Below are 22,285 nucleotides of genomic sequence, written 5' to 3'. Positions count from 1 at the left end.
TGTACAGTATCACAACAATGCAAAGTAGTAAACAAGCAACAACATCATCCATTGCATTAATAATATAATTTCATACAAGTGTGTTCTGTCAAGTTATATAGACACCAAAAATATACATCAAAAATAAAAGAGGAGTTTTGAACGAGCTCCATCTTCTCAAAACCTGGCACCGGTACCTGTCTACTGGTGACCTGAGAATACAAGTTATTTTGAAAGAGTTTATCAGCTTTAAATTTGGTGAGTTCATAAGTATATTAGTGTCTGTGTTTGTATGAAAGCTTTTGTAAGATGATTGTAAGATGCATTGTTGTAAAAATCCCGATTAGGTCCCGATTAATCTCCGATTAATCCCTAGGCGCTACTCGACCAATTAGAGGGCGCCTAACGATTAATCCCTACATACACAATGACTGAAATAGTAGAACCCAATGAAAGTTTAACACTTTGAAGAAGTTATATATCCACAGAAACAATTTGAAGTATGATTAGTGTTGTATTTATCATATTAACCTATTTTTTTATGATATTAGTGATATTTACGAACTTTTATATGATATCAGTCATATTTAATTTTTTAAAATGTATCAAATTAGCCATTAATGGTCCGCGATTAATCCCCCGATTAATCTCCACCTAGCCGATTAATCCCTTAACCCTAGTCCACCGACTAGCTAACGTCGAGCGATTTTTACAACCTTGGTAAGATGTAATGTATAAGTTTTGTAAAAGTTTGTAATTGTTTGAACACTCCTAGAAAACCCTATGTTTCCTACTAAAAGTAGCCTTCTACCAAGGCATCTAGTGTCTGTGTGTGTGTCTCATGTATGAGTGTGTATTTTCCCAAATCCGACTATCATTAACCAAAAATATAGTTTTTAGATTACCGTGCATCGTGTGAATGTTCACGAAGTGAATGTAATGGGAAAATAATATAGTACTGTAGTGTTGTATTGAGTAACTACTGTTGTACTAACTACCTTAAATCAATTGTTATTAGTTAAGGTAACATGTGATCGGCATGTATCCTGCTACCGACTATAGAACGCGACAATGTAAGATGTCGGAGAAATTGACGTTTGGCACCCGTAGACTTGCAAATCCCACTGTAGCTAGCACCAAGGTGTAGGATAGTCAATCCAGTATAGATCTATACCCAAACTCATACGCTCCCCAATTAAGGAGATTCTGGATACAAAAACGGTCATGGAAGGTAGTGCCATGCCCCATTAGGTGGCTCACATAACTGTATTAATGTATATGTAATGTATGTGCTAGCTGTATTGTGTGTTCTTTCTCTGTCTAGCCTGTATGTTTTGTTTCTCATCATAGTATCTATTGTTTGTTTCTCGTTATAGTATATATTGTTTGTTTCTCATCATAGTATCTATTATTTGTTTCTCATCATAGTATCTATTGTTTGTTATTGACTCATGTATGAACTGACTCTTTGTATGTTTCATTGTTCTAGTAATAGTATTAGTATCTCCCAAAACTATACCTATTATAGTTTACTAGTAATGTTGTTTGTGTATATGAACTTTTTTGTCTACCCTTGCTACCCAATGGTATTGTAATGAATGAAGTAAGCTTTTATATCTATATACATATACATAATATATAACTAGGAATTCAAATGACCTTCGGACAGATAACCCTGATACCCTAAGTCCACAACCAAACAAGGAACAGGAAGTAAGGTGAGCTATCAGTCCTAAGTCCTTTCAATCCTACTTATATAACTATATCTATATAGATACACATTTAACAGAATATAAGTTTAAAAGAGTTTAAGTAACAGTAATTGACATGTAAAAGAGTTGATAAAAGCATTTGATATGTAAAAGAGTTTGTAAGACAGTTTGAAGTAAAACAGTTTGATAACACAGTTTGAAAAGTAAGAAAACCACTTGTTTGGTAGTTATTAATCACATGTTATTGATATAATAACTATAATTGTTCAACTTGTATCCCCCCCCCCATAAAAGCATTTAAAAACATTTAAAAGGTTAATTAACGGGTATAAACTCACCTTTAGTGAGTGGTTTGGATGAACTGATGATGTAGGATTGCTAAGTGTCAAGTGAAGACTTGAACACACTCAATGATCCTAGTTAACACATAATAACACATATGTATATCCAATTATTCTTTAAACAACTAATTAACAAAGTTAAGTCATCCTGGGACATGTAAAACACCTTATATAAGTGCTATAAGTCCTAAGGATTGCATCTAAGTGTTGTAGGACATTGCTATTGAGTTTAGGGTTCAAGGGAACCCCTTATTTGAGTTTACGGTTTTATGACCATAACTCATTGAGTTTACGGTCGTAAACCCATGAGTTTACGGCCGTAAACTCATGCTTCTTTGACCATTTTGAGTTTTGAAGCCTTATAAGTCCTTAGAAGCATTTCTACTTGAAGTATAAGCCTATGGAAGTGATTAGCGCACCATTTCACTCCTAAATGGAGTTTACGGTCCCTGGACCATTTGCCTTTGGGTTTACAGCCGTAAACCCAAATGGTATATGGTCTTTTGATGTTTTCATGTACTAAACTCATTAAGGAAGGGATCTATGCAAGTTTCCAAGGCTTAGAAGGGACTATGGCACACTTTGGCACCCTTTTTAGGGTTTACGGTCCAAGGTGTTCTTGGACTGTAAACACCTTTGATCCTTGGTTTCCTTGGTGTTTTCTTGATGTATAGAAGTGTAACAAGCTCTATAATACTCTAGGATAGAAGTACTTACTAGGTAGAAGCTTGAAAAGGTGCTAAAATTCCAAGAACACTAGTGTGTGTTCTTGATGTTCTTGGTGAAACTTGAAGATCTACACTTTTGGAATGATTTCAAGGATGGAATCATGTTAGATCACTAGATTAAGGTATATATCAACTAATTAGGGCTAGAAACACTTGCTAGTTGAAGATCTTGAAGAAATGGTGGATGATACTTGAGAGAGAATTTGGTTTTGGATCTTGATTTTGTGAAAAGTGGTAAATAATGACTAAGTGTCATATATATACCCCCTTTTGGGGTTTACGGCCGTAAACACCTTTGTTTAGGCCGTAAACTCCAAACTCTTGGAGTTTTGGGACATTATTGTTGCACAATAAACCCTAGGGCATCCTCTCTCCTAATATCTCCTAAAGTGCTAATCCTAAAATACTCAAACTTATTCCAAAAAGCTTGAAATTTAGCAGAAACAGTTTTGACTTCTATTGAAGTGAATGGTTGTACATAATAGAAATTTCGGGTTGTCACAATTAATCATATACACCCATCCTGCATTTGACCTAGTAGTAGAAATTAGGTCATAGTCCCATAGAAACTTAAGTCAAAGTTGAAAACTAAGACTAGTATACTTGATTTCCTCAATTTCGCTTGAATCTCAAAACCACTACATAGACTGCCAATAAGCTGATAAAATAAGTTACAAACATTATTATAACTATAAAAGAGTTATAATACCATCAGATAAATTTAAGTCTCAAAGATTCTTTTGATTTTGATATCCAAAGATTTACAAACTCTCAAAACCCCAAAATGCCCTAAAAACCTAAATTTTTGAAATTTAACCTTAAAAACTCTATAAAAATAGTTATGAACCTCATAATATGATCTTATAATAATTAAAATTATAAAAATACATTCAAGGAAATTAAAATTTAAATCATTAACATTTACCCTTAATTTATAAATAAAAAACTTAGGGTTTTATGAATAAAAATTTGATTTTAGTGTACATTTTATATAAAAATTGAGATATTTTATAAAAGAACATAAATTTTGTAAAAGAAAATGAATGAGAAAGGGGTATTATACTCAAAAATTTGGATCCCTCTCTCCCCATATCTCTCTCTCTCACACTCTAATTCTCCAACACACACACATCTCTCTTCTTTCTCTCTCTAGAAAACTCTCTCTACCTTCTCTCTAACTTTTTTTTTTCTCCAAACACCACTCCATTCTATCCTCCTCCCTCTAAGAACCACGAAATTTTCCAGAAAACAAACCCAAGAACACTCCTCAAACTCGAAATCTTCATCATCTTGTGGTGTTCTTGAAGGTAAAATCGATTTCTACTTCACTTTTCCTTCAAGTTTTGCTATTTTTCTTACACTTTCTACTTCTTCATCTTCTTCAAACTTGTTTTTTTTAAATGGTTTTTATAACATCATGGATGTGTTTTAACACCATGCATGTATGATAAACAAGGTTGCATGTTCATGATCTTAGTGCAAAAGTCGATTTTAAGGATTAAAACATCAAACTCAAGTTAAGAGTTTTTGAGAAACAAAATTTTGTTCATAATTGCATGTATATATTTTGATAAGTTTTAATCTTTTGATCTCTGGAAACATGAATAAGATATGAGTTTATCATGATATACTTAAAATATTTCAAAATATTTACTCAAGGAAATGATGAAACTCACTTTTCTAACCAATCATCATGCATGCAATCTGGCAGATTTCTTTACCTGACTTTAAACTGCCATATCTCACTCATTTATTAACCAAAATTCGTGATTCTTTTTCTGAAATATAATATTTTGAGTTAGCTTTCAAACCCATCTGACCTCACTGGAAAATTCCAATATTTCGATGTTTCACAATTTTTAAAAAACTGTTGCTCAAAAAGCACTTTCCTTATGAACATTTGTTTTGTGTTGCACGTTCAAATGACTTATTCATCACTAAAAATCATTCAAAATTTAGTTTTAACTCTTAACATCATGTATTAATAGGTACAAAAAGATCTTGATTCAAAAGTCTTTGGAACATGCTACAAAAATTCTCAAAGTAACATCAATAATCTTTACCAAAATCACAAGAACCAAGTTTTCTGTATAATCTATTGAGCGTTTAGGCATGTTTTTTCGACATCAAAAATAAGAAAACAATTTTTCTTTGTTATTACATTGTGTGAAGATGCATTCTGGAAATTTTCAGCTCAATATATATTTCCTTTATTTTTATAGGAAAATAATAAGAAAATAGCATGTTAAATCATATAAAATACTTACGCTAGTAAATAAATTCTAGAAAAATTCTTGGATGATCCATTGAGTTAATAAATATCTTCCATTAAGTTTCAATGACTTTAGATACTGTTTAATATGGTTTTGAATTTTCTTTTTGTTTAGCTCTAATAAATCATAAAACTACATTAGGGAATATAAAAAGGGTATCTAATAATTGTCGCAGCTTCTACCCTATGTGGAAGACTCAGGAAAATATTTTGGGAATTTTTAAAAATGTATATCTATTTTTCATGATTTTTTGTGTTTATAATCGACTAAAAACAGAAAAAATAGTTTTACTCATCCAAAATTCATGAAAATTTACCAGAACACCTTATAATATATGAGGATGCTACATAAAAACGGTGATAATTTTTCTCTTGTATATGAGGTTGCTACACTTAAATCCATTTTTATTATAATAAATTCACAAAAATCATAAAATTGGGTTAAACAGTTTAGAAATTAATTTTTGTATTTTTCCCAGCTTAATAATGTTTAATAACAGTAATAGAAAAAGTTTGGGTAATTTTGGAAACAACTTTCTATTTATTTCATTTTTTATTAGAATAAATGCACAAAAATCATAAAATTGGGTTAAACAGTTTAGAAATCCATTTTTATATTTTTTCCAGCTTAATAATGTTTAGTAAAAGTAATAGAAAGAGTTTGGGTAATTTTGTAAACTGGTTTCTATTTATTTAAATTTTTATTAGAATAAAGGCTCAAAAATCATAAAATTGGGTTAAATAGTTTGGAAATCCATTTTTATATTTTTCTCAGCTTAAGTATATCTAATGGCAGTAATATAAAAAGTTTGGGAATTTTTATCATCTGGATCCTATTTTTCACGAATTTATATTGTTATGAAGGCTTAAAAATTGGGAAAAATAGTTAATCACATCAAAAATTCAAGGGAAAATTTCTGGAAGACGTCTACTGTTTTTAGAATGAAAATGCAAAGTTTGAGAATTTTTGGAAATTGTTTGATAATATTTTTGCTTTTTAAGAGCTTAAAACACATTTAAATGTGTTGAAATACCCTCAATTAATATTACAAAAATCTGGAAATTAATATCCAAAATTGTCTTAATCACATGAGCTATAAAATTTCACCATCTCTGAAAAATGTTTGTAACTTAACAATATTAAATTTTAACACATTATTGGCATAATTCTATTGCAGTAGTAACTATACTAGTATTGGATTTCAATTAGATACTCATTAGTGTGTAACATCGTTGTAGGAAAACGATAGTGGTACGAGTGGAGCGTAGTTCAAGACACCATTTGCATCATCTCAATGCATATTGTGAGTATTCACGCACTCCCCTATTTTCGGTTTTTATGTTTTGGGGTGGAAAAGCATGTCCGAAAAACTATTTATTGTTCGTTGTATTTAAATTGATTCGTATCAAACTCGATTGCTATATTTTGCTATAATTTGCTATATTCTGCTATGTATGTCTATGCAACACGGAACATGAGAACTTATCGTGTTAAGTCCCTTCCCTTATACTTTACTCCAACCATTAACTCTTTGAGCCAATGGTCATTGTGGATAGCGCTATTAGGAATTGACAACTCCTCACTCGCCCAATTGCTTGAGTGCATGATACCATATAATCTATGGAACGATAAACATAGATCTTGATAAGGCATCAGTCATAGGCTTGGTTGGGAACTCATTGTTTTCTCATACACATACAAACTTGTTATTTATTATGGCAATAAACTTGTTTATTAATTATAGCAATGAACTTCATTTCTCATTACAACAACGAACTTTTATTAGTGGAAACTTATATACTTGTTTTTGTTGAGAGAAAAACTTGGAGACACACTTGAACAAAAGTTAGAACAAGTATATTGCGGAATAGTTAATCTCAAAGGATCTAAAAGCTCAACAATAATATTAGAGTTAATTAGTTAGAGAGTTAGTTGCGGACATGTAAAGGAATGGAAATGACAACAGTTGTTATATCAAGTATACACATAAGTTGATTCATAACAAGGAATGCATTCAAACCCAGTTAATAAGGAAGATCAAACTTAGTGATTAAGTCTCAAAGACTTGCTCCGGAGAGAGGTTATAATCAGTTATGTTCCAGTAACAATTGAGAGTAAGAAGTGAAGAGTAGAAAGATAGAGAAATAGAGAAGATAACTTCTGAGAAATGTATTCAGAACAGATTATCCATTTTGAATACAGAAGAATGAGCTCTTATTTATAGAGACTCATGAAGAACACTAGATTCCAACTCTATAGTAGCCATGTAAGGCATACTGGACAATAGAGTAAATTACAATAAGACAAGTAAAGTAATCTAGCTAAGTTGACTGCGGTTACAAAAAGCTCTGATTGCGGTTGCTGATGAAGAAATGACTGCGGGTGCTGGATTGGTTGCCGTAGCTGATTTGGATGCGGTAGCTGTTGCTGTAGCTAAAGTTCAAGAGGGTCACTTTCATGATTCAAAAATTTCCCCCTAAGTGACCTCTTTAACTTCGGTTCAGCTATCAAGTTTGAGGAACTTGATCAAAATCCACCAAAACTTCCTGACGTTTTCCAGCCATGTGATTCTTCTTGTGATCTTGAACTTGACTTCTGCGGTAGTATGCTTCGATCTTTCAACTCCAATCCGGCATATGTCAAGTTGCTTCTTGGTCAGGCGGTGCATGGCAGTCATAGGAATGAAATATTTGACGTTGTCAGTCTTCTTTTTGAATTTGACTCCAAGTTCAGGGAAGTTTGTTGCGCCTAGAGATCTTTCTTGGAAGCCTTCGGTAGGCATTGGCAGAGGTTCAAGAGGTGGGAGATCAAACTTCTTGAGGATGGTGGGGTAGATATCCGCATCTATCTTGGCAAAGTCACAGACCGTATCCCTCAGAAAAGAGTTGGCTTTTTCAAGCGATATCTGCATTTTAGGGTGCTTTTCTGACTTGTTTTGGAACACCCTGGCAATAAGGAAGATTTCTTCCGGATTCATGCAAGGAAAGTCTGCCTGGGTGAGGATGTAGTCATGCACCCTTCTGGTGAGGGTATACTGGATGTAGTCAGCCTTCATGAACTTCCGGATCTTGTAGTTCTTGACTGCGGATGGTCTATCGTTAGACCATATTCTCTCAATGGAAGAGGCATGCTTAGCATAAAAGTGATTAAGTCTTTCAAATTCCATTGGCAGTCGTTTGTGATCAGGAAGGCTGCAGTCGAATGGCTCAAATACTGCAAAGTATTTGGCATTTGGAGAAATTGGGACATCCCAGTATCCATCAGCATGGGGTTCAGCATAAGTGAGGTGCGGTCTGTAGTCTTCATCCAGCAATCTACGGTGCGGATTGACCCAAGAATTTATCAATGATTCGTCCATGACCGTGTCAAAACCGCATTCATACCAAATGAGTTCAGCAAGCTTGGCCGCCTTCCAGTAATGTTTTCTCTGAGCGGTGGCAGGGGAGTCTGAAGAGCTTGCGGATGACATATTCTCCTCAAGGTTTTTGAAGTGAGGAGGAGTCGCAGGCTTTTTGGGAGTATCCTTTTGAGGTGAAGTGTGAGGAGATGGAGTATGTTGAGATGGTTGCGGTGAAGGCTTCGGTGTGGGAATTTTTTCAGTGATGATGGGGGGACTTTGATGTTGAGAGATGGATGGATCAGAGTGATGAACTTCTTCTTCACTTCCCCCTCTTGAGGGATGCAACCCAGGTGCTTCCTCAAGCAATTGCTTAAGTCCATCCACCTTGGTGAAAACTTCTTGGAACTGGGCTTTGATGGCTTCGGCCAATTGGGAATTGTTAGGAGTGGAGGAGCTGAAGAGTAGCTTGTGGATTTCTTTAGTGAGCTGGAGGATCTCTTGACCATGGAAGTTGGAGGACAGGGATTTCGGCAGTCTGTTAATGGTGGCTTGAAGAATAGAGCTAGTGGACTCATAAGCAGTATGAGTCTCATGTATCAATTTCTGAGACTGAGTAGCTTGATCCGCGATGGCCGCTTGAAGATCCGTTTTGATTGCGGTCACCTCAGTGATGAGGCATTCCGCTGCAGCCATGAAGTCCTTGTGGTCCGCCTTGCGGTTGTTGTCAAGGGACCGGATCCCCATCTCTACTTTGAGAGAGATTCCCTCTGCAGCCACGCGCTCCCTTGTCTCCAGACGTTCAATATGTTCGATCAGGGACTGCGGTCGCGGAGTATCTTCTGGTTGCGGTTGTGTTGGCTTGACCGCAGCTAGGATCTGATCAACTTTGGCCTGTAAGCTCATGAACTCCTTCCTGGTGACAACATTCTTCTTCTTTTTCTTCTTTTCTTTTGGCTTAGAAGTAGAATGTTGAGAACCGCTGGACTCCTCTTCTTCAAACATCATGAGGTCATCATCAGAAGGGCTGGGCTTGTTTACCTCTTGGATGTCTTCATCATCAAGACCGAAGGTGAGAGCTGAACTGAGTTTGATTGCGGGTGCACCTGAAGCTTGAGCTTTTAAAAACGTTTCAGCCATCTGATCCATCCAGTCTTGGACTTTTTGAATGGTGGCTACGGTATTGGCATTGCTGATGACATTTGCCCAATACCTAGCCAGTAGCTGGATTTCCTGCTCCTTTTGTTGCTGCTGCTTGATCTGTTGTTCCTTGCGGGCTTGGAATGCCCGTTTGAAAGCAACATACTTCTTTTTATCTGACTCAGTTACCAGATTGTACTGTAACCATGAGTCATTAGATGCATCACCGTCAAATCCTTCAAAACGCACCGAAGTGTCCTTCGGGTCCATGGATCCTTGCACATTTGTGCTCACCGTGCCTAAACCACCTGTAAAAGATGAAAGCAGAGTAGGATTTCCTGAGCTTCCTCGGTCTCCTTGACCCGTGGTCAAGTCTGGCCACGGCTCAGTTCTGGCATGGGCGAAAGAAGTGCCCTGCGGGTGGGAAGGTGTTTGAAGTGTTTGGGTGACATTAAGAAGGATGGAGTGCAACTCCTCTGGGGAAAACAGATGCAATCGGGAAGCCCTGGAGACCTTAGGGCGAGCACCAGTGTCATCCTCTTGGGAGTGAACTGGGGGGAAGTCTCCACGATTTTGTGAATCAGACTCACTTTCTGAGTCTGACTGGAAAATGATGGTGGTGTTGAATGGGTTTGCGGCCACCCCAAGGACTACCGGAGCCTTTTGAGAGGCTTCGGCATCGGTCCGGTCACACATATGGCCAGAGGTATCGGTTTTACGTTTCTTAAGGATAGAAATTGGTTGTCTATCCTCATCAGAATCACTGCTAGATATTATTGGGGTAGATTTGGTTTTACATTTCTTGGTGGGTGCGGTTCGTTTGTGAGCATCTTTCTTGGGGGTTCTTTGTTTCTTGGTTGCCAACTGCTTTCTTCTTTGAGAAAGATTGGATAGTGTAGTGGTAGAAGGGACTGCGGTACCTTCAGGGTTAATGGCTGCAGATGGAAGAGGCGGGGTAGCAGGGTATGGGGTAATACCTTCCGTAGCCTCAATGTGGTATGAGACATCAGCAGTCTCAAGACCAAGAGAAGAAACAATATGAGTAGGGAGTCTGCGGATCGGTCCAAATACAGTTTGATCAGAAGAAGGGTTGTACCTTTTAAGATCCTTAGTGACAAAGAAGTTGATGTCACTGCTCATGTCGATGCCAGCATCCGAATGCAAGTCTGAGATGCAAAGTGACCAAAACTGTGCAAATGTGAGCTCGGTTGGGTTCTCCCTTGGGTGCTCTTTGGAATGTACTGAAGGAAGTCGTCCCAAAGTATCTGCCCGTAGTTTACGTCGTGGCCTATGTATATGCTCTACACCAATTCTAAGAGCTTCAGTCCCATGTTGTCAATGCCTCCGGTTCTGCCGGATAGACAACGGATGACAAAGTGACACAAAAATTGCCATACCGCGGACAGCTGATTCTTTTTGAACTCACCAATCCCTCGAATTGGTTTCTGATATCCCATTTGATAGAGTGCAGATGTAACGTCCGCCATTGATGGTGAGAAAATCTTGATGGAAGGATGAACCAGAAGATAATGGCAGATAAGAACTTTTCTTTGGACAAGATGACCAGATAATCGTTAATGAGGTTGAGATGAACTTCTTGGGGGTTTTCAAGTGGGCGATAAGCAGAAAATGCACACTTGAAGAGAGTAGAGACTGGGACAACATCTGTAAATGCGTCGAAAGGACCAAACAAAGGGTGATTCTTGAGGAACTTGATCATCAGTTTGGTTGGGGCATTGTATGAAGAATGATCTTCAAACACTGCTCTGAAATTGCTTGACGCGATTGTTGGAGAGTCGGAACCAGTTGGATTCACTAAGCCTGTAGCCTTGGATTGCTTCTTTGATGCACCTGATTTCACCATTGTAGAATCTTGAAGGATTTAAGAGAAGAAGTAGAAAACAGAGTTCTTTGAAGGTTTTTTTTGAGAGGGAATGATCGATATTCAGAAAACGTAAAGTGAATTTGGGGAAGAAGATGGGTTTATAAAGGGTGGGGGGGTGAAAAGTGTTTAACCCTAGGTAAATGGAAAGGATAGGGTAAAACGTTGTTTGGTATTTGGGGGGAATCTTTGAATTGTGGATTAAATCTCAGCCACACAAAATTAAAACGGGTTTTAAAAGATTTTGGGAGATTTCCAAAAGGGGTTTTGCATTTAATGAAAAGTCAGACTTCTATCAATGTGTCAGGTGATCGTGGGGGTGATGGGAGAGGAAGTTGTAACGGATGGGACGTGTTAGGGAGAGGAAAGGACAAATTAAGGATGAGTTTATTGGAAAAACGTTCTTTTTGTCATTATCCCTAAAATAGGTCTGACACAAGGATTATTCAGAAAGAGAATGTGATAGTGTCTAACGGAATGTTTTATTTTATTTAATGAAGGATCATTAAATAGCACACAAAGATTCAAGAGTTGATGAAATAGATGAGAAATTTGCAACGTGATCGCGGATGGAAACTTCATTGCGGTTGGAAACTTCATTGCGGATGGGAATTTCATCGCGGATGGAAAAGTGAATGACTGCAGTGTAGGAACTGAGAGAAGCACTTGTACAAAGATTAGTAATAACAAACAATAAAGACCCATGAGAGATAAGTATGAAATATGGTTGCGGTACCAAGACTGCGGTACCAAAACCATCTATCATAAGTAATTCTCAGTTAGAACCGCAACAGAGACCAAGGATGGTCTGCGGTATCTATTAATTCAAAAAGAATTGCGGGTCAGGATTCATCATTCCTAACATTTGTAGGAAGGTGTTAAGTTGTGTGGAGTCGAGTGCTTTTGTGAAAACATCAGCAATCTCTTCATGAGTATGAACAAAGATGAGTTCAATGTTACCTTTCAAGATGTGGTCTTTGATAAAATGATACCGTAGTTCAATATGCTTAGTCTTAGAGTGCTGAATTGGATTGTGAGAAATAGCAATAGCACTTTCAGAGTCACAATAGATTGGTATCCGTAGCATTCTATAACCGTAGTCCAATAACTGAGTCTTCATCCAAAGAACTTGAGAACAACAGCTGGCTGCGGCCACATACTCAGCTTCTGCGGTAGACAGAGAGACACAACTTTGTTTCCTTGATGACTAGCTGACGAGTCTTCCACCCAAAAACTGACATCCTCCTGAAGTACTTTTGCGGTCTAATCTGCATCCGGCGTGATCCGCATATGTGAAAGCTTGCAGACTGAAGTCATTGCCTGCGGGGTACCATAGACCAAGAGATTTGCTTCCTTTCAGGTACCGTAGAATTTGCTTGGCTGCGGTCATATGTGATACTTTTGGGTCAGCCTTATACCTTGCACATACACCAGTTGCAAAGACAATGTCTGGTCGGCTTGCGGTGAGGTACATTAGAGAGCCTATGATGCCTCTATAAGTCTTGTGATCCACAGATTCGCCTGAGGGATCAGCAGAGATCTTGTAACCGAAGGCCATGGGGACCTTAGCAGACGAACAGTTGTCCATAGAGTATTTCTTCAATAGTTATGTGGTGTATTTCTCTTGATGAATGAATATACCTTGCGGTACTTGTTTCACTTGAAGACCTACAAATAAGTTGATCTCTCTATTCATGCTCATTTTGAACTTGTTGGTCATGAGCTTAGCAAATTCATCCACCATGCCTTGATCAGTTGATCTGAAGATGATATCATCCACATATATTTGTACAAGCATAAGGTGGTTACCATTTGCTTTTCTAAATAATGTGGGGTCAATCACTCCTCTCTTGTACCCGGATGAGACGAGAAAATCAGAGAGTGTCTCTTACCATGCTCTTGGAGCTAGCTTCAGACCGTAGACTGCTTTTTCAAGCTTGTAGCAGTGGTCAGGGAATTCAACATTTTCAAAGCCTGGAGGTTGCTGAAGATAAACCTCTTCTTTTAGTTCCCCATTGAGGAATGTACTCTTAACGTCCATCTGGTGTACCTTGACGTTCTTGTGGGCTGCGTATGCTAGAAAGATCCGGATAGCTTCCATTCTTGCCACCGGAGCATACGTTTCATCATAGTCAACACCTTCAAGTTGACTGTAGCCTTTTGCAACTACTCTTGCCTTGTTTCTGACTACCGCACCAGATTCATCCAGCTTGTTTTTGAATACCCATCTAGTACGAACAATGGTGTGACCGCGTGGCTTCGGGATGAGCTTCCACACCTTGTTTCTTTCGAATTCTTCTAGTTCTTCTTGCATTGCTGATATCCAATCTGGTTCTAGTAATGCTTCTTTGATCGACCGGGGCTCAACTGAGGACATAAATGCTGCGTAGTGTCAATGATCAGATAAGTCCTTGGAAGATCGAGTTTGGATACCTGCGGATGGGTTGCCAATGATTTGCCCTGGTGGATGGTCCTTCGTCCATACGTAAAGACGGGGTAGAAGATGATCAGCAGCTATGGTATAGGGAATATCTTGAATATCGGAGGAATTTGCGGTTGGAGATGGCAGTTCCCCCTGGATTGGAGAACATCTTGCTGAGTCATCTTGATTTGTTGGACTGGGAATGGAATTTTCTTGAGCAGTTGGGAGTGGTTCCCCCTGGAATGCGGATGGGAGATCCTCTGGAACCTGAGAAGGTTCCCCCTGGATTGCGGATGGGAGAGTGATAATCCTTGAATCGGTTCTAGTGTCAATGTTTTCTATGAGTTCATCATCCGAATCGGAAGATTCGTTTGATGGTAAGGCTTCTCTGCAGGTAGGAACTTGAGCTGTATCTGGTACTGGAACCTCGACGGTTGTTGCTTGATCCGGAGTAGAGCTTTCCCCCTAAACCGGACAGGTGAAAGTATTGAGAGATGCTACTTCAGATAGAGATGGTCCAGAAACATCAGAATGTTGTTGTTGAGATGCGGGTGACACAAGAACTTCGGATAGTTTCACTGTTTCAACAGGGTCGAAGAGATCGTCATAATTGACTTCAACTAGGTTTAAGGGACCTGAAGAGGCAGGAATATCACTTTCCATGATTGCGGTGGTTTCATTGGATGGAGGGGCGTTGCGGATGTGAGAATCATCAAATTTCACATCGAAGCTTTCAATGATTATCCTTGTACGTCTGATGAGCACCCTGTAAGCAACTTTGTTTGTGGAATAACCAAGGAAAATGCCTTCATCAGACTTCGGTGCAAACTTGTTAAGCTGATCGCGGTTATTGATCACAAAACATCTACACCCAAAGATATGAAAGAAGTGAACATTGGGCTTGCGGTTGTTAAGGCCTTCATATGGTGTTTTGTTGAGACGTTTGCACATAATGCTTCGATTTTGTACAAAGCAGGCTGTTGCTACGACTTCTGCCCAGAAGTAGAGAGGAAGGTGTGCGAAGTTGAGCATGGATCTGGCTGCTTCTACTAGGGTGCGGTTCCTTCTCTCTACCACTCCATTTTGTTGCGATGTATAAGGAGCTGAGAAGTTGTGAGTAATGCCTTTGGAAACCAGGAAGCCATTGAGAAGAGAATTAGTGAACTCGGTTCCATTATCACTGCGGATACGTCTTACTAGAAGCTGGATCTGGAGCTTTATTTCCTTTATGAAGTTGATGAGAACCTGTGGTGTTTCTGATTTGAGTCTGAGGAAGAAGACCCAAGTGAATCGAGTGTAGTCGTCAACTATAACTAGTATGTACTTTTTGTGATAGAGACTGGCTACGGTTGACGGACCGCAGAGATCAATATGTAAGAGCTCTAGAGGTTCAGAGATTGAAGAATCAGTTACAATGGGGTGACTTGCTTTAGACTGCTTTCCACATTCACAAGCCGGACAGAGAGTATCGTTGCTAGATTTTGAGAATAGGGAGACCTCTGACTAGTTCTCCGGTGACCAAGTTGTTGATGTACTGGAAGTTGAGATGAGCTAGCTTGCGGTGCCACAGCCAGCTGACTTCGGATACAGCTTTTGATAAGAAGCACAACTGCGGTCTACCAATGATCAGTGAGACATCCAACGGGTACATGGTCCCTTCAGATCGAGATTTGATCAGACATGTGTTCCGATCACTTGTCATTATGTAGCAAAACTGATCATCAAATTCAACTCTATGTCCTGCTTTACATAGTTGGCCAACACTTATGAGATTGTGTTTAAGGCTTTCTACATAAGTGACTTTCTGAATGGAAAAGTTCCCCGTAGTGAGAACACCGTAACCTCGGATGACACCGTTTGCATTGTTACCAAACGTGACATTTCCACCATTGCATATAGGCCTGAAATCTCGAAGGTACTCTAACCTTCCGGTCATGTGCAAGGAGTAGGCATTGTCAATTAACAACTCTTCTTCTTGTTCCTCCTTGCACAAAGCCTGAGAATTACAATGTTAGTTTAGGCGTCCAAACAAGTTTGGAGCCTGGGCCAATTGATGTGTTTCTGAATGATGCATGGTCCGAGGTTGCAGGGACAGGTCTCTTGTCAACTTTTAAGCCTTGTCCTGGGTGTTTGAGCAGATTTGGAGTGTTGTGGTTTTTTGAAAAAGTACGAGGTTTCGTGTTGTGGTTTTGTAAAAAGATACGAGGTTTCTGACTCTGACTCGATTTGATGTAAGATGAATTCTTTTGACAGCTACACTGACATTTGCAAAAGGAGACTTTGTCATTTGATCTGACACTATGTTTGGTCAGCGGTCTATAGGATGAATTGGACTTGTTACCGGTCCGAGGTGGGTAATTCCTGACATGAGTGTTGTTGGGTTTTGAAAAAGTTTGTTTTTGAAAAGGTTTAGCACGTGCAAATCTTTAAGTTCTTTTTGCTGGATTTGGCAAGATGCCCTTCCATTTGTTGAAATTTTGACGTGACTTTAAAGGTGTTGGAGTGGGCAAAATACATTTCCATTTAGGATCATTTAAGGAATAGACCTGAAAAACATAGTTTCGAAAGGACTGAACACCCTTTTGGGTTGTGTCAGAAGGAGTAGGAATGACTTTTGAAACTGGACTTTCCTTTTTGTTTGTTTTCTTGATGGAAGAGTTTTTTGAAAAGTAGTGTGAGAAAACATATTTTTCTGGACTCTTGGACTTCGGAAATCTGACATGCTTCTTGTATTTTGAAAGGGTTTGTCTGTTTGTGCCACGAGATCTAATCTCTTCTTTAAAAGCCTTTTTTGCTAATGATTTAGGTGATCCGTAGTCACGGTTATTCAACTGCGGTTTCCTGGAGTCTTTTGAATTTTTGTGAAAACGTGGAGTTGAGTCATCAGAACTTGAGGATTCAGGAATTTGGGAACATTGACCTACTTCGAAATTTTCTATTGGCAACTCATGATGAATTGTTTGAAGAGTGACAGAACTTTTGATTGAAGTCTGAGGTAGGGATGACTTGACTACCGCAGAGTAAGTCTTAGTTAGGACTTCGGTGGGACATTTGTGGGACGTTTGACTACAGTGAGAGATACTGCGGTCTGAGGACAGAGATGGGAAGTCTTTTGAGACTTCGGTGCCCTCAACAATAAATTCTTCATCAACTATGGATGAAGTTTGAGAATTTGGATAAACGGTGCCACAAACAGGAATTTGATCACATGTGTGACCCGAAACCTCAGGCACAATTTCCTTAATGACACAATTATTGCTTAGATTGTGCAGTCTACCGAAGTGAGTTTTGATATCTTCGGGAAAAGTTTTGTCATTGACAGGGAAATGAAATTCTCGGTCCGGAGGGACATACAGTCTGTCTTTGTTGAACCGGGGTGAGGAATCCATTGAGGTAGGATATCCATTCGACCAACCCCAATTGTATGTATTGTCCACGGTTCCATTGTTTACCAAATTTTCAATAGCTTCACTTTCATTAAACAACTTTTCAATTAAGAGATTCAAGCGTACAATTTCACTCTGAGCTAAATCTCTCTGATTCAAAGCTATCTCTAATTCGGTTTCACTTAACATTCTTGCATCTTTTTCTAACTCTAGGTCCTTCTCTAACATAGCCATCTTAAGTCTTTTGTTATCCAGTCGTCCTCTTACGTGAAACATCTCTTGGGACGCAATATTCTTCTCATCTAAGGCTTTGTTATAGTCTATAAGGACGGCAGCACAAGTGTCATTAAGATCATCTATGTAAGGCTGACAGTCATGCATGCTATAGTTTAGAGTTTAGATCATGAGTTTTACCTGTTCGACGATGCTTAGAGTTCCATCCTTTGCCATGTAGCAGTAGTTTTTTTTCAGCATTGTAGACCCATCATCATCCGCAGTGGCCAGCATGCATATTTTCCCTTTTTCTTTGACACTGCTGATGGCTTCATCTTCGTCTCCGGATGACCAAACTTGATGGTCTCTTTTGACATGAGCTACGTATGCCCTTCCCTTTTCAGCCTTTTCTTTATCTTCCAACTCTTGAGCCATTCTAAGGTAGAAGGCTCTGTCTTTTACTACATTGGCTTTACAATCTCTTGCGAAGTGATTCTCCTTGTTGCATTTGTGACAAATTACAACGTCAGTCTTGTCTTCTGATGGAGTACCGGAGTCATTGGTTTGAGGAGACTGCGGTACCTCCTTTGGTTGAGTGTTTTGAGATTGCGGTGGTGGATGAGAACTTTTGGGATATCGAGGATGGTTATTCTAGGAACCGAAGTTACGGTTGAATGGAGGTTTGTTGAACTGTTGATTTTTGCGGAAGGAAGGAGGTGGTAGACGGTTGAATTGTTGGCTAACTAGAGCAATAGCCTTCTGAAATTCTTCTTCATCATCATACTCTGAATCAGCTTCGTATAACTGCGGTGGAGTGTCATACGAGGAAGAGTAAGGTGACTGCAGTGGAACTTGTGCTATGAGAGCAAGTGGTCCTCCGAGGTCAGCGCAATCTTTGAGTACAGTGGATTCTTGTGCTTGCAGCTCTCCATAGAGCTTGTAGAGTGACAAAGAGTGAATCTTTCCATCGCCTTGGACTATCATCTTATCCGTAGTCCAATGTCTTCCCAAACCATTAAGAAACTGAAGATTGGTTTCATGGTTGCTGCGGATAGTGCCCGCATTGGATAACTTGGTGACTATCAGGTTGAACCTTTTGAAGGAGTCTTCCAAACTTTCGCCAGTATGAGCTTTGAAGTTGTTGAACTCGTTGAGTGCGGTAGTAAGCTTTTTGTCTTGTGCTTGTTCTGAGCCTTCGTACAGGTTCTTGAGAACATCCAAGATCTCTTTTGCTGATTTGCAATTTATGATAATATCGAAGTTGTCAGGAGCAACTCCACAGGAGATTTCATAAAAAGCAATAGCATCATTTTCCATTTTATCGAGATCATCCGTGGTGGGACGGTTCATGGCTGGTTGACCTCCTCTTAGCCTGGTTGTAGCACCGTCGGTTTGGAGTGGAGTCAGAACTGGGACATGTGGTCCTTCTTCTACGGATCGCCATACATCTCTACCAAGTCTTCTCAAGTATCTTTCCGTTCTTTGTGACCAGTGATGATATTCATTTGCTACCAGTATTGGGGCTCGGTTAGAACCACCAACACTGTTGAGAAATGAGCTTTAGTGGTATATAAGGCTCTTTTGAAAAATCAGAGTCCCGTTTTCAAAAAGCAACCACTTTGGCTCTGATACCAATTGTTGAGAGAAAAACTTGGAGACACACTTGAACAAAAGTTAGAACAAGTATATTGCGGAATAGTTAATCTCAAAGGATCTAAAAGCTCAACAATAATATTGAAATTAATTAGTTAGAGAGTTACTTGCGGAAATGTAAAGGAATAGAAATGACAACAGTTGTTATATCAAGTATACACATAAGTTGATTCATAACAAGGAATGCATTCAAACCGAGTTAATAAGGAAGATCAAACTTAGTGATTAAGTCTCAAAGACTTGCTCCGGAGAGAGGTTATAATCAGTTATGTTCCAGTAACAATTGAGAGTAAGAAGTGAAGAGTAGAAAGATAAAGAAATAGAGAAGATAACTTTTGAGAAATGTATTCAGAATAGATCGTAAGTTATCCGTTTTGAATACAGAAGAATGAGCTCTTATTTATAGAGACTCATGAAGAACACTAGATTACAACTCTATAGTAGCCATGTAAGGCATACTGGACAATAGAGTAAATTACAATAAGACAAGTAAAGTAATCTAGCTAAGTTGACTGCGGTTACAAAAAGCTCTGATTGCGGTTGCTGATGAAGAAATGACTGCGGGTGCTGGATTGGTTACGGTAGCTGATTTGGATGCGGTAGCTAAAGTTCAAGAGGGTCACTTTCATCATTCAACAGTTTTAGCAGTGAAATTGTTTGCTCCTTGTAGCAACGAACTTGATTGCTCATTTTATCAATAAAACTTGTTTACTTGTTTGAGTAACGAACTTTATTTCCCATGAGAATATGAACGTTGCATCTCATTTGGGCAACTTACTTTATCTCTCATGATGACAACAAACTTTGTTTACGCAAACTTATTTACTCATTTTTGCAATATATTTCTATTTATGGAAACTTTTATCAAGACTTTGATTTCAATTCATGAAACCAAAATTATATATATATATATATATATATATATATATATATATATATATATATATATATATATATATATAGATATATATATATATATATATATATATATATATATATATATATATATATATATATATATTTAGTGAGTACTCACCAACTATTTTTATAGTTGACGCTCGTTTTACATGCTTTTTCAAGAATCATCGAGTAAGTGGCACTTAGGGACACATCACTTTTAGGAACATTCGCATGTGTTGTATTTCAATTTACATTGTAATTTCTTTTAAAAATTGTTCAAACCCATTGTAAATTTGTAATAATTTTTAATACGATGGTTGGTGTTATCTTTTAACTTTTGCTATGAAACCCTTTATACTGCTACGACTCGTGTTTCCGCTTTAGCGGGGTGTGACAGAAATGGTATCAGAGCCGAAGGTTATAGAGAATACCGGTTTTCCTTTGGAGAACCACAACTATAGCCAAAAAATTTCTAAACGTTTTTAAAATACTGAACATACTACTGGTATTACTAATTCGAGTACACATTATTGGAATTTAATTAAGTATAGCCTGGCCAACTATGCTTAATTAAGGAAAGTTAATGTGAGGCTGGAAACGGTTATAGTAGAATCATGTTCAAAATGATTATCAACTTGAACTTTTGAAAAACAAAAATTTTCGGTGTGCGTACGGGCATTGCATATTATAGGCATTCATCTAGGTACACTTAGAAACTAAGTTCACTTTTACCACAATGCCTTTATTTAGAAATATTCTTATCCCTTATCAAGTGCTAGGTTAACCACTTAGGTTATATCACTAGCCACTCTAGGAGCAATGCACATAGTACTAAGAATGGGTATCCCTCGGTAGCTATTGACTTTAGATGTAAGATTAGTAGCTAGATATACACTAGTAATATTCTTAAGTCGAAACCTATACCAATTATTCCTCAATACCTCTTCATCGTCTCCGTACTAGAGTTACAACTAGGAAAGCGTTCCGATACCGACACTGATTAAAATTGGAGCATCGCGTAAGGAGGTAGATGAGTCGTTTCTAAGTAGTCACTTGGATATCATTGGAGAGCATTCCCAATTCGACTCACGAGGAGACACATAGGTTTTACCCATTGCTACTGATACGCAAGGCTTCTCTTCTACGCTACGATTTAGCTCTAGGTTGTTTCCCACCTTGAGCTTAAAACTTAGCATAGGATGTCCCTTTAACCTCTATAAAAGGTCGTAAACTGCATTGACGCCATAAAATGTTTTTTTTCAAACAATTTTTCTTGTCCTTTATCTTGGGGAAAAAGACATCGGTACTCGCCTTATACTCTCCTTGTACTCGCCTTAGTATTTAGGTACGATCAGCTACACTAACATACTTATTCCTTACTTCTTAATCTTCCATCGAAAGTTATTTCGCTTCATCGGTTTTATTTATCATCGATAAAATATTTTATAACCACTTCATTCAACTTAGTAGACATTTTCTAACAATGTAAGCCATATTCTCGCTAAAAATCTTTTGACAACTTGCTTTAACGTAACAGTTTTCTTCAAAACTCAATTTAAACAATATTTGTTTTAACCTTGCTATTTTAATTTCATTTCAAATCCATTTCAATGGATAGATGTGCTTTTAAGGGCATGTAAACCATTTTAAGACAATGAAGTTCATATTATGTGAAAAAGTTTCATCGAATCTTCAAAACACTTTTATTTTGACACTTTTAACAACTTTCTCATTTAGACATTGTAATTTACTTTAATGTGTTTTCTCGAAACCCAACATGATATTTATGCAAATTTCTACTTCAAACATGTTTATAAGACATCTCTAATGCTTGTATTTCAAAACATAGCTTATTTGTGTACTTTGCTTCAATATGGTTTTATAATCTATAAAGTTTTTAAAATTTATAGCATTTGATAACTTAGTGTTCACTTTTAAAATTCCAGTGATACACTCTCAACAATGAATACTTATTATTCTAAATATATTGAGTCTTTACCTTATCCATTTTAATCATTGTTGGACTTCAGTCTAAAAAGTCAAAATTGTCAGATTTTCAAATGCCATTTGTAGGGCTTCTTCTTTTTCACAAATGGAGTTTAACTTAATAGATAACTTATGAATTTTTAGCAATCCTTAGTAAACACTTTAGAACTCCCACATGTCTATTTAATCATCAATATACATCAAATATTGAAGTTTGAAATATATCTCAACCTGGTTTTAAGTCTACCTATAGGTATTGTTCTTATAATATTAACAATAACAATCATTGTCGCCGCTACCTTCCTTTTTCTTTCCCCCGAACTTTATTTCTCA

This window comes from Lactuca virosa, chromosome 7, assembly GCF_052849685.1.
Source record: "Lactuca virosa cultivar CGN04683 chromosome 7, Lactuca_virosa_CGN04683_v6, whole genome shotgun sequence".
Lineage (NCBI taxonomy): Eukaryota > Viridiplantae > Streptophyta > Magnoliopsida > Asterales > Asteraceae > Lactuca > Lactuca virosa.
Note: the sequence above shows the minus strand (reverse complement) of the source record.